This window comes from Microtus oregoni, unplaced genomic scaffold, assembly GCF_018167655.1.
Source record: "Microtus oregoni isolate MIOR12 unplaced genomic scaffold, Mior012 000045F_ref0000178, whole genome shotgun sequence".
NCBI lineage: Eukaryota > Metazoa > Chordata > Mammalia > Rodentia > Cricetidae > Microtus > Microtus oregoni.
This window is the reverse complement of record NW_024543219.1, coordinates 15,738,343-15,753,770: the sequence shown is the minus strand read 5'-3', so window position 1 is coordinate 15,753,770 and position 15,428 is coordinate 15,738,343. Positions and strand designations below refer to the sequence as shown.

Here is a 15,428-nt window from a genome sequence, read left to right as displayed (position 1 = left end):
GTCCACTCCCCTGGCAGTTCCCAAAGCCACTCCTGTCTCCCCATCCATCCCAACATCCTCTTCCTCTTTGTATGAGAACTGGGCCCAGTTTTCCACCAGGTAAGAGATTGGCGTTCCAATTACACCTTTAGCAATTTTTCTGACATTCTTCTCATTTGTATCTTCGTGTCCATTTTCATAAATACTGGGACCATTAATCCCAGAGGCTTTGGGGACATGATTCTGAGGATTGTGATTCTACTCATCACTCTGGACCACTCTTCCCTGGTCGAGTAGGCGAGATGGCGGCTATCCTGCCTCCCGACACCAACATTTCCTTGCTTTCATTTACTTTTTTCTGTCCTTGACCTGAAGAGTACTTTTAAAAGAACATTTACTTGCTTACTTATTTACTTATTGGGGTTCTGCATATCAAACTGAGGACCCTGAGCTTGCTGGGAAAACATTCCCTCTAACCTGTATTCCCAGTCCTCTGCCCACTTCTCCCCACTCTAAAACAAAGCAACAACAAAAATCTGTCAGGATTACATCAACAAACCCCAAACCAACTAAACCTTTCTGCTGTTTCTGGGTCTGGATAAGATTCTTAGAAGAAATCTGCACATTGAACTACTTCTCTGTCTTTTTCACAGAAGACAATAGGGTGATAGGAAAGAGATGTTCTCCTGGGTCATACAATTGAATCTCCAGCCAGCTTGGGTCTATCTTGAAATTAGAATTGGCTATGGGAAGGCCGGAGTAGTTGAAGGTACCAATTTCCTATGAATTAAAGTCAAATAATTGATATAGTAATTTTGCTACTTAGAATGTGAAAATTCTCTTGTAAGTATCTTATGTACTAAGACTTCTTTTTAAATGCTCTAAATGGATGGATGGATGGATGGATGGATGGATGGATGGTGGTGGTGGTGTGTGTGTACGTACACACGTGCATTCATTCTGCCTTGTGTATTTACATGTGGCATGGCATAGCAGGTCAGAAGGGCAACTGTCAGGAGTCAGTTTTCCCCTTCAGCCATGGGTTATGGGCACTGAAGTCAGCTGTCAGGTTTGTGCTGGCACTGTTGGGTCATCTCTGGATCTACCGTGAATTCTTGAGGCTGGCCATCAACCTGCTAGTCTTATGTCTCACCAAAGAGGATGAGAAAACCTCTTCTATTCTTTGGCAATAAAGTCTCAAGAGGGACCCTTATACCATCTGGAGTCATACACTAAACATTCTTGATCCATGGACCAAAGTGTGATCAGAAGGCAGCACACTCCAGCTGGAGAGAGGCTTAGGTCATTTGCAGATGTTACAGGTGTTTACACCATGAGGAAGGGGAAAGGTAGTCTCTTGAGCTAAGATTGATGGGCAAACATACACAACTAGTATAGAACCACAATGTGTATAAAATGGTTCATCTGAATAAACCATCCACAACCCTGTAATCTGCTGAGAACACAGGGAACTGCCAGATGCTAGTGACATGAGTAATAACCACCCACTATCGAAGAGTGTGCTATCTATTTATTTGGTCTTGGGTATTGAAATTGAGTATGACATCCTTTTTTTTCTTAAACTCTAAAAGTTATATTACCCAGTTCTAGAAACCCATTAAACCTCTTCTCTGAAAACATTGTCCATTCCCTCTTGGTATAAATAGTTTGAGAGACTAGACTATAATGACAAGACAAAATAAAGCTGACGCCAAAAGCAAGTATAAGACAGGAAGCTCTGATTTCAGAAACAATGAACTATTCTTTGCAATCTTGTCGTTTTTGCTTTGGTTTGTTTTTCTGGGGCTAGGATGGAGCCCAGGGCCCCTCACATGGTGGACAAAAGCTATTCTACTGCAGGGTATGCCTAGCTCTAATCTGATAAACATTTAGAAAATGAAAACCTTGCTAAGTTCATCAATGCATTGTCTTCCCTGATGACTGAGACAGAAAGATGGATGTTCAGAGGGACAGGAAACACTGCATTTTGTGACCTTTTCACAGCCTACAGGAATCCATGTACTTCAAAAGACAACACAGTTACACACAAAGTCAGCCATCCCTTTGCATGGCGAGAGGCAGAAGAGTGGCCTGGGTCATGCAGACACCTTTAAACATCCCTTTCCCCATCTGTACCAAGATGTTGGCTTGGCTTTACAGAATGGCTGGAAGCTGGGTTAGCATCTGCCATAGAAAGAAGGTTGCTGTTCCTCCCCAGACTCACATGTTGAAATCCTGAGAGGTGGGGACGTTAGGAGGTACTGAGGCAATGGAGGCACAGCCCCCATGGATAGAAGCAATTGTTTCTCATACAGGGGACCCCAGAGAGCTCTTTTCCCCTCTAGACATGTGAGGTTGGTTGGTTTGTTTCTACTGTTGTGACAAAATGACAGAAAATCAGCTATAAGAGAAAAATTTATCTTGGCAGGTAATTGTCACGTGACACCATTGTTTCTGGGCCACAGTAAGGGAAGAACATCATGGCAGGAAGCATACAGAGAGAAAGATTTATCACCACAAGGCAACCTGGAAGCAGGGGCAAAGTAGAGACAAGACACAGGCCTAGGGGCACATGCCTCAATGACCTACATCTTCCAACTAAGACCTATTTCCTAGAGTCTCTGCTACCTCCCAGAAGTCAATGCAATTATGAGTCCAAATGAGGATGCATCCATTGATGAGATCAGAGCCCTCAGAATCCAATTACTTCCCCAAAGCCCCACCTATAAACACTGCAGCACTGAGGCCAAGCCTGAATTCAACACATGTGCATTTGTGAGATATTTTAGATCCACACCATTGATGAGCGTACAATGGAAGCCGGTTCAGATTAACAAACTAGGAAACGGGTCTTCACCGGACACTAATGTCAATTTTCCTTACTAGGATCCCTAATCAAATAACATCTACAAGGTCCTTGCCATCTAAGGTAACATATTCACAGGTTGTGGCTATCAGAACATGGACATTTGGGGGAGTTCAGTGTTCAGCCCCCCACAGGAGTGTAAAATGAAATATCCATGAAGATTCTTAGCACTCTGTTCTTTGCATTCTTAGATACCTGACAAGTGTTAGCTTGTAGTTTGTTTTCAAAATTCAGATGTTTGACTATGTGTCCTGTTGGGGTTTGGGTATGTCCCCATGGAATCATGTTTGAAATGCTAGGTTTGTGCTACTTTGACATCCTGTCAGAGGTGGAGCCTGGCTGGCAAAAATAAATCGCATGCCTTTGAAGATTATACCCACCTCAGTTTCCAGCTTGCTTATTTCCTGGTTGGCATGTCAACAGCCATGCCACCAGCTCCTGCCACCACAGACTAGGGCACTCTAGCAATATTTCCCCACTGTGAGAGACTGAGGCTGTGAGGCAAATGACCTTCTCTTCCTTTAAATCATTCCTGGTAGGTATTGGGCACAGAGACACAAACTGACTGGCCTAGAAGATGGTAGAAAAGACCAACACTTTTTCCCCACAAGGGTTTCTCTGTAGCTTTGGAGCCTGTCCTGAACTGGCTCTTTTTTTTTTTTTAAAGATTTTTTTATTTATTATGTATACAACATTCTGCCTCAATGTATGCCTGCACGCCAGAGGAGGGTGCCAGATCTCAGTACAGATGGTTATAAGCTACCATGTGGTTGCTGGGAATTGAACTCAGGACCTCTGAAAGAGTAGCCAGTGCTCTTAACCTCTGAGCCATCTCTCCAGTCCTGGAACTAGCTCTTGTAGACCAGGTTGGCCTTGAATTTACCGAGATCCACCTGCCTCTGCCTCCCGAGTGCTGGGATTAAAGGCGTGCGCCACCACCGCCTGGTGAAAAGATCAGTTCTTAGGCACTGATTTATAGGTTTATTTAGTGATTTTTTTTATTTTTTTTTAATTTTTTATTGAGAAAAAAAAAGTTTCTGCCTCCTCCCAGCCTCCCATTTCCCTTCCCTCCTCCTGCCCTTCTCCCCCTCCCTCCACTCCTCTCCCCCTTCCTCTCCAGTCCAAAGAGCAGTCAGGGTTCCCTGCCATGTGGAAAGTACAAGGTCCTCCCGCCTCCGTCCATGTCTAGGAAGGTGAACATCCAAACTGGCTAGGCTCCCACAAAGCCAGAACATGAAGTAGGATCAAAACCCCGTGCCATTGTCCTTGGCTTCTCATCAGCCCTCATTGTTTGCCATGTTCAGAGAATATGGTTTTATCCCATGCTTTTTCAGTCACAGTCCAGCTGGCCTTGGTGAGCTCCCAATAGATCATCCCTACTGTCTCAGTGGGTGGGTGCACCCCTTGTGGTCCTGACTTCCTTGCTCATGTTCTCCCTCCTTCTGCTCCTCATTGGGACCTTGGGAGCTCAGTCCAGTGCTCCAGTGTGGGTCTCTGTCTCTATCTCCATCCATTGCCAGATGAAGGTTCTATGGTGATATGCAAGATATTCGTCAGTATGGCTATAGGATAGGGTAATTTCAGGTTCCCTATCCTCAGCTGCCCAAGAAACTAACAGGGGACATCGCCTTGGGCACCTGGGAGCCACTCTAGGTTCAAGTCTCTTGCCAACCCTAAGGTGGCTCCCTTAACTAAGAATTGTGCTTCCGTGCTCCCCTATCCAACCCTCCTTTATCCCAATCATCCTGTTTCCCCAAGTTCCCCCCATCTTCCCCTTCTCACTTTTCTCTCCCCATCTCCCCTTACCCCCATCCCATCCCACCCCCAAGATCCCATTTTTTTGCCCAGCAATTTTGTCTACTTCCCATAGCCAGGAGGATAACTATATGTTTTTCTTTGGGTTCACCTTCTTATTTAGCTTCTTTAGGATCACAAATTATAGACTCCGTGATCTTTATTTCAAATGGCCAAAAGACACTTAAGGTCATGCTCAACCTCCTTGGCAATCAGGGAAATGCAAATCAAAACAACTTTGAGATATCATCTTACACCTGTCAGAATGGCTAAAATAAAAAACTCCAATGATAGCCTTTGCTGGAGAGGCTGTGGAGGAAGGGTTATCCTCATCCATTGCTGGTGAAAATGCAAACTTGTGCAACCACTTTGGAAATCAGTGTTTCGGTTTCTCAGGAAATTCGGGATCAACCTACCCCTGGACCCAGCAATACCACTCTTGGGAATATACCCAAGAGATGTCCTTATCATATGACAAAAGCATTTGTTCAACTATGTTCATAGCAGCATTATTTGTAATAGCCAGAACCTGGAAACAACCTAGATGTCCTTCAATGGAAGAATGGATGAAGAAAGTGTGGAATATCTACACATTAGAGTACTACGCTGCGGTAAAAAACAATGACTTCTCGAATTTTGCATGCAAATGGATGGAAATAGAAAACACTATCCTGAGTGAGGTAACCCAGACCCAAAAAGATGAACATGGGATGTACTCACTCATAATTTAGTGATTTTTTTAAAGCGCTGCTTGGACTCCCTGTTTGCAAACATGTCTTCACTCGCTATCTGGAACAGAAAGATCTGGAGTGACCATGGGTGACTGTGTTAACAACATGCTGACTGCCCGGCACAATTTCTTTATGTTTGCTTGCCCTCCCCGACTTGCGGTTTTAGAGTGGAGAATGAGAAGACAGAGTCGGCCTGGCATTGCAGCTTTTCAGGACACCTCTTCTCTTCCACTCTCATCTGTATTGGAACGCTTATTCCAGGAAGAGCCCCAACATAACTAAGAAACATCCTATCCATCATCAATATCCAGGGGGAGGCAGAAACATAAAAGCACAGTCTCATGGGTGCCAAGGAAAGTTTGAGACCTGCGAGCTTTGCTTATGTAGTTTAGAAGAAACTTTCTTATCTAAACCCAAAATGCAGTGCCCAAATGGGAGCTCCTTTAGCTAGAAAAGTCCTCAGCATGAGCTGTCTTCAGTTGACAGAGACCGAATATAACAGACACGGATTGTGGAGAGCTTTTAGAAAACAGTGAGGGCTCTGAAAGATGCCGCAGCTTGGAGATGGTGGCACAGCAGCTCTTCCATCAAGAAATGTTGGTGTGCTAATGCCTCCCCTTCCGCGCATCACCCTGCACTGCATTTTGTCTTGAGGGTGTTCTTTTGGCGAGAGGCTCGCTGGCTCCAAACTGTACACAGCACAGTGCAGCAGCCCAGGCCAGGGGGTGGAGGCTGATGGATGTTTTTCCTCTGGTTTTCAACACTTCAACCCCTTTGATGGCTAAATACAACTCCCATCAGTTCGAGGAAGGTGTGTGATGGCCTTGGAGAGCCTCTCAAAATGGTTTATGAAGTTTTGTCTTTGCCTCTTAAATATGGGCACAGATTAAGGCTTTAGATATTCTAGTGAGGAAAAAATGCAAACCACCCATGATATCCAGAGGGGTCAATCTCTGCAGGAAGGAAGTTTATATTTGGTATGGTGGGCCATCCCTGGTAGGTGTTCTTTTTGGCTAATAACAGTCTTTGTTGAGTAGTCCTCTCCTGGGTGGGAATGCTAATGCAGAACTCACTGAGTTTTCTGCTGCTGGCTGGGAATTATCAATAGGTCATAAATAAACTACAACCACACAGAAAAGACAATAAGATTATATGTACTCCCACTACCTCCAATTACAGTAAGAGCAACAATTATAAGGTTGTACTCCTACAGCCACCCTGGGGAGAAAATGAGGGGGAATGTTCCATTAGCCTAACGAAGAGTGCAGAGCTGCAGTCACAGTCTCCTCGCTGTGGCACCTATGCTGTGCCCCTGCACACGAGGAAGCCGCAGCTGCAGAACCACAACCTCTACAACACACAGCCCCTGTCCCCAGAGGAGACATTGCAAAGAATCACATTTACATCGGTCTCACCTCTTGACTATGAAATTTGAATGAATAATTTTCTTGTGGAAATGAAGGGACTCAAGATGACTATGGGTCATCGTTGTCAGGGTTGCTGGGGAGCACATGTGGATGGGATGCCACCCCTGCGACAGGCAGGGTTCAGGAGGAAAGATGGAAAGACATGGCCACATTTTCTCACTAGGGATCAAATGGAGGTCCATAGCTCCTTCAGCGTTGCGTGTGCCAGGAGGACCACCTAGGGCAAGAGAAGAATGTGAGGCATCGCTTTGCAAATGTGGTTTGTCTCTGGAAGGAATAGTGTCAGATGCAGAAGAAATAAGGCTTCCCCAACAGGTTATCCTGGTTTCAGAGGCTAGCTTTAGCATTTAACCTTTCCAAGCACCAATTTTTCTCCTTTGTACAATGCAAGCATGGAAAGAACAAACTTGTCCGTGTTATTTAAGGATTAAGGAGACAATGCACAGGGATTAGTCACAGGAACTGCTCAGTTGTCTCTGGTACCCAGCTATCTTAGTTACCCAGGTTCAGAATCGACCTCAAGTGCTACATTGCTGTAGAACAAACACTGTGTAACAGTAATTATTGCCAAAATGTCCTTCAGGGGACCAGGATTTAAAACTTGGAGTGGCATTGAGTAAGTAATTTACTTGGTTTCCTCTTAATTTAAGAGCAGTAAATGGGGGCTGGGGAGATGGCTCGGTGGTTAAGAACACTTGTTGCTCTTGCCAAGAACCTGGGTTAAGTTCTCAGCACTGACATGGGCGCTCACAACCAAGTAACTTCTGTCTCCTCCTCTGGTCTCAAAGGTACCAGGCATATACAAGGTGTACATATGTAAATGCAGGCAAACACTTGTATAGCTAAAATAATAAGAATAAATCCTTAAAGAACAGTAAGGATATTTGTGCGATTTGGACATGTGTCTGAACTGCTGTACAGAGTACCGATAAGGATAAACATGGGCACACACACTCCCGCCATTGTTGTCTGAGACACGAGAAGCTTGAGTCTGGCTTCTCCACCCATATCAATGGAACCCTGACTGTTTCCTTCAGTCACAGCTGCTGCTTCTCGTAACTGAGCTCAGTGGCCACTTGACTTGTTCTCGTCTCCTTCTCTTTCATTCTTCCTCTTCTTTTTGAGCCTAGAGTTCTCCTCCTATTAATTCTCTGTGTCTGGCAGTGCCACCCATCCCTCTCTGTCTAGCTATTGGCCGTTCAGCTCTTTATTAGACCAATTGGGTGAATTGGGCAGTCAAGGTGAAACAGATGTAACACATCTTTACAGAATTAAGCACGCATCCTTACATCAGTAAACAAATGCAGCATAAGCAGAAGTAACACACCTTCACACCGTTAAAGGAATATTTTGTACCACAAGCAAATTAGCATATCTTTGTCTCGTTAAATAGTCTACAACATTACAGTCGCCATTCTAAAGTATGTTCGCTTTTATCAAGACATTGGGTTTGAGAGGTAGTGATGACTGTCGTCACCTGTGCTGGGGGACTGCTGTCTGCTGTCGCTCAGTCACTGCCCAGCTCCCTCCTGCGCAGCATGGGTAGGTGTCCTTTCACAGCCTGATCAGCCCCTTCCTTGGTGGCTAAGTCCGTCACTTTTGCCTTCTGTTACCTTCCTCCATTTCTGTGACCACGGTTCGTTATGTCGTAAACACTGCACGCACTTCCATCCCGAGCTCTTTAGTACTCTTTCTTTGTTAATTTCCAAGAATTTATAAACGCAAGATCCAATTTGTTTCCCCCCCATTCATCTACGTCTCCTACTGTAGCCCCGCTCTATAGCGGGTTTGAGTCTATCCCCTTTCCCCATGCCTGATGCCTGGCACCAGTAAATGCTAAAGAGTTATCAGTAAACATGGTATGTTAAACATTTTTGGAACTACACTGTATGGGAAACAGTTTTTGTAACTCTTTTTTCTTTCTGCTGTGATCTGCCCATAATCACCACCACTTTTCCTATATTAGTAATAATTTGACTCTTCTCTCAAAATTATGTGGCATATAAATGATAAAATTCGATACTTACATTGACATGATTCTAAGAAGAAAGGGAGGGAAAGAGGGGAGAGGGAGGTGAATCTACAGGTAAAGGTATCTGTTGCCAAGTCTGACGTGAGTTTGATTCCCAGGACCTACATGGTGAAAACCAAGGGCTGGCTCATCTTCTGATCTCCACATATGTGCTGTGTCGGGTACACACACACACACACACACACACACACACACACAATAACTGGGGGTGGGTAGAGAGCCAGGCCATTTCTCTCATGCCCGCTTGCTTCCTATAAGGGAAATGACGTAAATGATGCAGTTGTGCAGCTTCCTTCATCGTCTGAATCTGGGTTTTCTGTTTCAGCTCTGGAGAACCTGCCGTTCATTAAAAAGATTTGACAGCCATGCTCATCAAGACAGAAACTCCCTTACACTCATGAGGCCTTGTTCCCTGTTTGCAATCCTAAACAAACAGCTTCCGTGGTTACCTTATGGGGGGGGGCATATGAACAGGATGTATAGGGGGTCACAGATGGAGTGTGGTGGAGAAGTAGCATGGAGACCCTGGACCCCAGGATAGAATACTCCCATTCTCAAAAGTCTAATCGCTGGGCTTTGTGGTAAGCTTTATCCTCTCTACAATCCTATTTGTAAAGCAAATCCTCTGAATGCTAGAACACAGACATTCCTGATACTTTACTGGGGACACAGAAACTCTGATGCTATCCCAGCAATTCCGGAGTTCAGCCGTGCTGAGAGCACTGAGGAGAGAGCAGAATGGATCCTAAGGTAGCACCGATGCTGAGGGCCAGCTAAGCATGAATTCTCTCTGCATTCTATGGGGAAGCAAGTCTTTCTAGTATGAGAGTCCACATGCGGCTAGTCATGCAGTGTAAGGGCCTGGGAAGCCTCTGGATGACGCACAGTGACCGGACGACAGCCGTTTAGTGATTGGAGCACCCAATTGGATCTGCTTCTCACCCAGCAAATGCTGGTGAACACATAAGGATGGCATGAATCCAGCATACCTCTGCCTTCTCCTAGCAGATGTACCTGGTACCAAATTACACAATACAAGTCACATTTGGGGGGCAGGGATGAAAGTCAGTCATGTGTGGACACAGTAATCCCGTCTTGCCGTCAGGGACACATCATCTGCCAGGAAGTTGAACACAGCAATAGAACTGACCAGAAGTTGACTGTTTTTTTCTCCCTTCCTTCCCTCCCCACTCCTTCCCTTCTTTCCTCCATCCTTTCTTTTCTATTTCCAAACAGAGTCTCACTATTCAGCCCTGCCTGGCCTTTAACTCTCTCTGTGTGTTGACCAAGCTGATGACAAACTTACAGAGATCTTCCTGCTTCTGCCTCCCAAGTCTAAAGGCAAGCGCTGCCATGCCCAGCTAGTTGGCTGCTTTTGGCTACTGTCACAAGCCAGCAGTTATAAATAATGCCAGTGGAAAAATAATCCTCCCCAAACCACCTCCTGCTTAAATAATGAGAGCGCACTCTTAGTCAATACTGTGTCCCGCACCTGCATGAGCTTAGAGCGTTCCCAGTTGGAGCTCCACAGGCAGACTCTGCTGAGATACTCCTTTTAGGAAAAACTGACTTCTGAGCAGTGTTGAAGCTTGGTTCCCGGGCGCTTTTGATCTCCAAACTTTGTACTGCTACATAATTTCGCTTTTATAAAGCTTACTTGGCACAATAGTTTCGATGATTTTAAAGACAAAGAAGCAGAACCTGAGAAGCTGCTAAATCTCTGTTATGATGACTGTGAGACAGCTCAGCACCTGAGGGGCGACACCTTTCAGAGGTGAGAGTTCCCCCTGTGAGACAGCCCTGCACCTGAGGGGCGATGCCTTCCAGGGTGAGAGTTCCCCCTGTGAGACAGCCCTGCACCTGAGGGGCGATGCCTTCCAGAGGTGAGAGTTACCCCAAATGTCAGGTCTTCCACTACAGGAGTGCTTGAGACAGATGTAACCATGTGCTGTAACCTGAAAAGAGCTGAAGAGAACACTGTCACATCAGTACCATTGTACAGCCATTTAAATGGTCCTGATGTCTTGCAAGATGTTATGATTTTATTAAAAATCTAACTGGTTACTATGATCTCACACGGCACTGTAATGAGTCAATGCTAGGTATAAGTCTTCTTGTTTCTGAGATAGGCTTATGTGAATTAGAGGCAGGCATATTTCCTTATTCTGCAGTACATGTTCCCTATTGGTACTAGCATGGCTTGGGTTTGGATTTGGTTGGTGGCTGGATCTTGTTCTTTAGCCCAGGTTATCCTGAAACTCACTATGAGACTGACCTGGAGTCTGTGGCAATCCTCCTGCTTCAGCTCCCTGAGTGCTGGGATGACAGGCACAGCAGGAGCATGGCTATCACGAACACTCCCACAGATCCACATTTAACACAAGACAGTCTCTGTTCGCCACCTCCTTTCTGGCTTTCACTCCTGCCCCTCTGTCATAGCTTCTGAGAAACTTGTAGTTTCTCGTCATCTACCTGAGGCACGGCTCTAGTGTGCACACTGCATCCTGAGCTCTTCTAGACTGTATTGCTTTATGAGAGTTCAATCTTTATTAACGAGTTGCCACTTTGCAACTGCATCCTAATTTTCTTTTTATGTGATTGCTAAGCCAATGAATTATACAAGGCCAATGTCACTTCCATTTTTTTTAAAAAAAAAAACAATACAAATGTTTTATTTAATAGTCGCAGGTCATCATGGGCCAAGTGGTGGATACTCAGGACCCAGCAGGAAGGTCAGTCAGCGCAACCTCCAAGCCTCAGTTTCTGACTCCAATAGGGTGAGCACATCTCCCTCTCGAACGGGACCTTTGACGTTTTGGATGATGGAGTGGCTGGTGTCATCCATAAATTCCACACGGACCTGCGTGCACTATCCCTGCGAACCGGTCCTGCCCAGCACTTTGGTTATCCTAGCGAGCTTGATGGGCTGCACGCGACTCGTGTCCATGATGGCGGCGATCAGGCGGAGAGCTGTCACTTCCATTTTAACTCCATTAAAAGATAATTCTTTTATACATCGATATTGTTGTGGGGTTTTCTGTGTACCCGTATTAGTCAAGGTTCTCTGGATGAACATAACTGATAGTATATATAACTAGAATCTGCTAGAGTGGCTTACATGCTGTGGGCCAGCTATTCTAACAATGGCTGTCTCCTGACGTCATGTCCAAGAGTCCAGTAGCTTTCAGTCCATGAGACTGGATATCTCACTGGCCTCCAGTAAACACTGGAATCCTGAACAAAGGAGTGGGGGGCTCTAATGCTGGCAAAGGAATGGCTTAGCAGTAGGACAGATGAACTTGCTAGGGAGGATGAGAACAAGCAAACAAAAACAAAAGCTTCTTTCTTCCACGTCCTTTAGGTAGGCTGCCACATGGGTTGTGGTGTGGCCTGGATTTAAGGTGGGTCTTCCCACCTCAAATGATCCAATCAAGAAAAAAAAATCCCTCAGAGGTGTGCCCAGCTGCTTGAGTTTTGGTTCATTCCAGATGTAGTCAAGAATAGCCATCACATTTGGACCTTGGAGAACATGAGCAAGGAAGTCAGGACCTCGAGGGGTGCATCCACCACTGAGACAGTGGGGCTGATCTATTGGGAGCTCACCAAGGCTAGCTGGACTGGGACTGAAAAAGCATGGGATAAAACCAGACTCTCTGAACATGGCGGACAATGAGGGCTGATGAGAAGCCAAGGACAATGGCACTGGGTTTTGATCCTACTGCATGAACTGGCTTTGTGGGAGCCTAGCCTGTTTGGATGCTCACCTTCCTGGACTTGGGTGGAAGGGGGAGGACCTTGGACTTCCCACAGGGCAGGGAATCTAGACTGTTCTTCAGACTGGAGAGGGAGGCGGAATGGAGTGGGGGGAAGGAAAGAGGAGTGGGAGGAGGGGGAGGGAAATGGGAGGCGGGGAGGAGGCAAGGAGGAGGTGGAAATTTTTTCAATAAAAAAAATTAAAAAAAAAGAATAGAGATCACAGCTTCAGGCATTATTTATTTACCTTCTGTGTGTTCAAAATAGCCTTGTCCCAGAAGCAGCAGGCTAGCATGGAGAGCAATAGAACAGATAGGTAAATACACCCCTTTTGTAAATTAAAAGGGAATAATTATGTCAGCCTTCCAGGGGTTGTGGGTGAACAGCTAAAAATAATTGAAGTAAAAGTGTCAGGAAATATTTAACACAAAATACAAATAACCATAAGATTGTTGTAAGAATGATCCATAAAACATAATTCTTAGTTTCTCCTGCTAAGGCACTCGAATCAGAAGACTGAAATGTGTGTATAAACATGCTTTATTTCCTCTTCATTTTAAGCAATCTCACCCCTCGACTATGCACCCCAGATACAATTACTGTAATTTTCCCTGTCAAAATAGATATTTTCTTTAAAAGATCCCCAGATTACTATTTTGATTTTTAGAATTTATCTTTATGCCCTGTATAAACAGAACCCAAACAACTCCGATACTGAACCATTTTGGCTTCTTATGTGCTGCATATCTGTGTTGTTGAGATTCACTTAAAAGCAACCACCCAAGGCTGGCAGGATGGCTCAGTGGGTAAAGATACCTGCCATCATGGCGACAACCTGAGTTCAATCCCCAGGACCCATACAGTGAAGGGAGGGAACTAACCCTGCAAGTAGTACTCTGGCCCCACATGTGTGCATGCCTTCACAGAAGAAATACTTTTTTTTTTTTTTAAAGAAGAAGTTACAAGGTTCATTTTCCCATGGCTTCCAAAGCAGCTTCAAAGGTTTCTGCAGGGGAGCCCTCTACAGTGGAGCTCCTTATTAGACACTAGTTCTTATTGTAGATCATTTTATGTTAGGATTAGAACCTTCTGATTTAGAAAAAAAGGGGAAGTGTTGTGGGATTTCAATCTGTTTAGCCAGTGACTTTTGGGGCAGCAAGCCCTAGGGTGTGGTCTTGTCTTGCATATGACCACTTAAAAGCTGAAGGAAAGGATTCTCTCTCACTTTCATACTTGGGAAGGTGGACCCAGTTCCCCTGGGCAGAACAACAGGACACAGCAGCTGGATCGCAGAGGTATGTAATCTGTGTCAGTGAATGTTTATCCCCATTTTTTACCTAAATAAATTCTTGAGACCCTTAAAAAAAAAGAAACTCTATCTTTGTTTGGAAGCATACATTCATGCAGTTATTGATGTGATTTTATTATTTCATTATTTATTTATTGAGGAGGTAGGGTCTTACCATGTAGCTCCGGCTGTCCTGGAACTCATAGACCAGTCTTGCCTCAATCTCAGCGATCCACCTGCCTCTGCCTCCCGAGTGCTGGAATTAAAGGTGTGCGCCACCACAGTTAGCTTCGTGTGATTTAAGTTTCTTTCTTGTGTGTACGTGAAGGTGTGGGTTTGTTGTATGTATGTGGCAGCTTCAGGTGTCCTCCCTCAGGAGCCATTCGCCTTGTTCTTTGGAGACAGGTTCTGTCACTGGGACCCGAGTCTCACAAGTGTGAAGTATGCAAGTTCCGGATATGGAACTCAGACATCCGCTGCGCACCACACCGCCCACGGCACCGCCCACCGCACCCCTCGCCACCCCTCCTCTGCGCTCTATGCGCTAGAATCCAGTTCTCGAGCTTCGGGCAAGGGGCTGGAGGAAACACACGCAGAGACAGACCAACACACGGACCTCCAATCACTAATACAAAAGTCCCTCTTTAACAGCACCATGGAGGCTTCAACACCCTGCAGTCAATGGCCTGTTAATCCCATCCTCTGATCCTCTAGGCAAAGCACAGTTTTTAGCAACTTCAATTAGAAGGCTCTAGCAGGGAAGAGCAGCTGAAGGCCAGGACTCAACTGGTCCCAACAGACATCCCCAGCCATTCCCTGTTTTAGTACTCAATCAGATTCTAATGATATTTGATGTGAAGGCTTTATTGATAAATAATGTATCTGTGCTTGGGCAAGAACGGAACATAATCAAATACTTGACAGGAAAATGCCTGACAAAATCAGATTTGCATTTCTCCTTGCTGTCCCTCTTAAACCGTGCCCACAGCCTTAGTGAGTAGTGGATTCATACTTGATGTGGGAGTCTGCTGTTTTGTGTTGATTTCATCGGTTAAATAAAGAGACTGAAAAACAAAAACAAAAACAACAACAACAAAAAAAAGAGACTGCCTTAGCCCTTTAAGAGGACAGAAAATTAGGTAGGCGGAGTAGACTGAACAGAATGCTGGGAGAAAGAAGCTGAGTCAAGGAGTCACTACCAGTATTTGCAAAAGTAATTACTTTTAGTCTTATTCCACATTTTTCAAAAATTACAATGAGCATAGGATAGTATAGCATCAACAAGGACTGGGACAAGAGTGTAGCACAGTAGAAAATAGCGGGACAAAATACACCGAGACAGTCAGAAGGAAAGCCAGAACAGTATAGTATGATTAAAATGGCTTTAAAAGCTGCTAATGTGGAGAAAAGACTTCACTCCCGCAATAAAGGCAAGAATTTTAGTTGTCAGCTTCCTAGTTAACAACACATCACTTGTAAGGATACATGTGTGCGTTCACTTGTGTCCTCTGTCTGTCTGTCTGTCTGTCTCGCCTTCCCTCTCCCCCCTTCTTTTTGT

General features: G+C 45.0%; 1 pseudogene; it reads right to left on the bottom strand.

Annotated features, from left to right (window-relative positions):
• Nucleotides 1-11,566: 11,566 nt before the first annotated feature.
• On the bottom strand, nt 11,567-11,776 carry LOC121434847 (annotated as a pseudogene).
• Between the last annotated feature and the right edge of the window lie 3,652 nt (nt 11,777-15,428).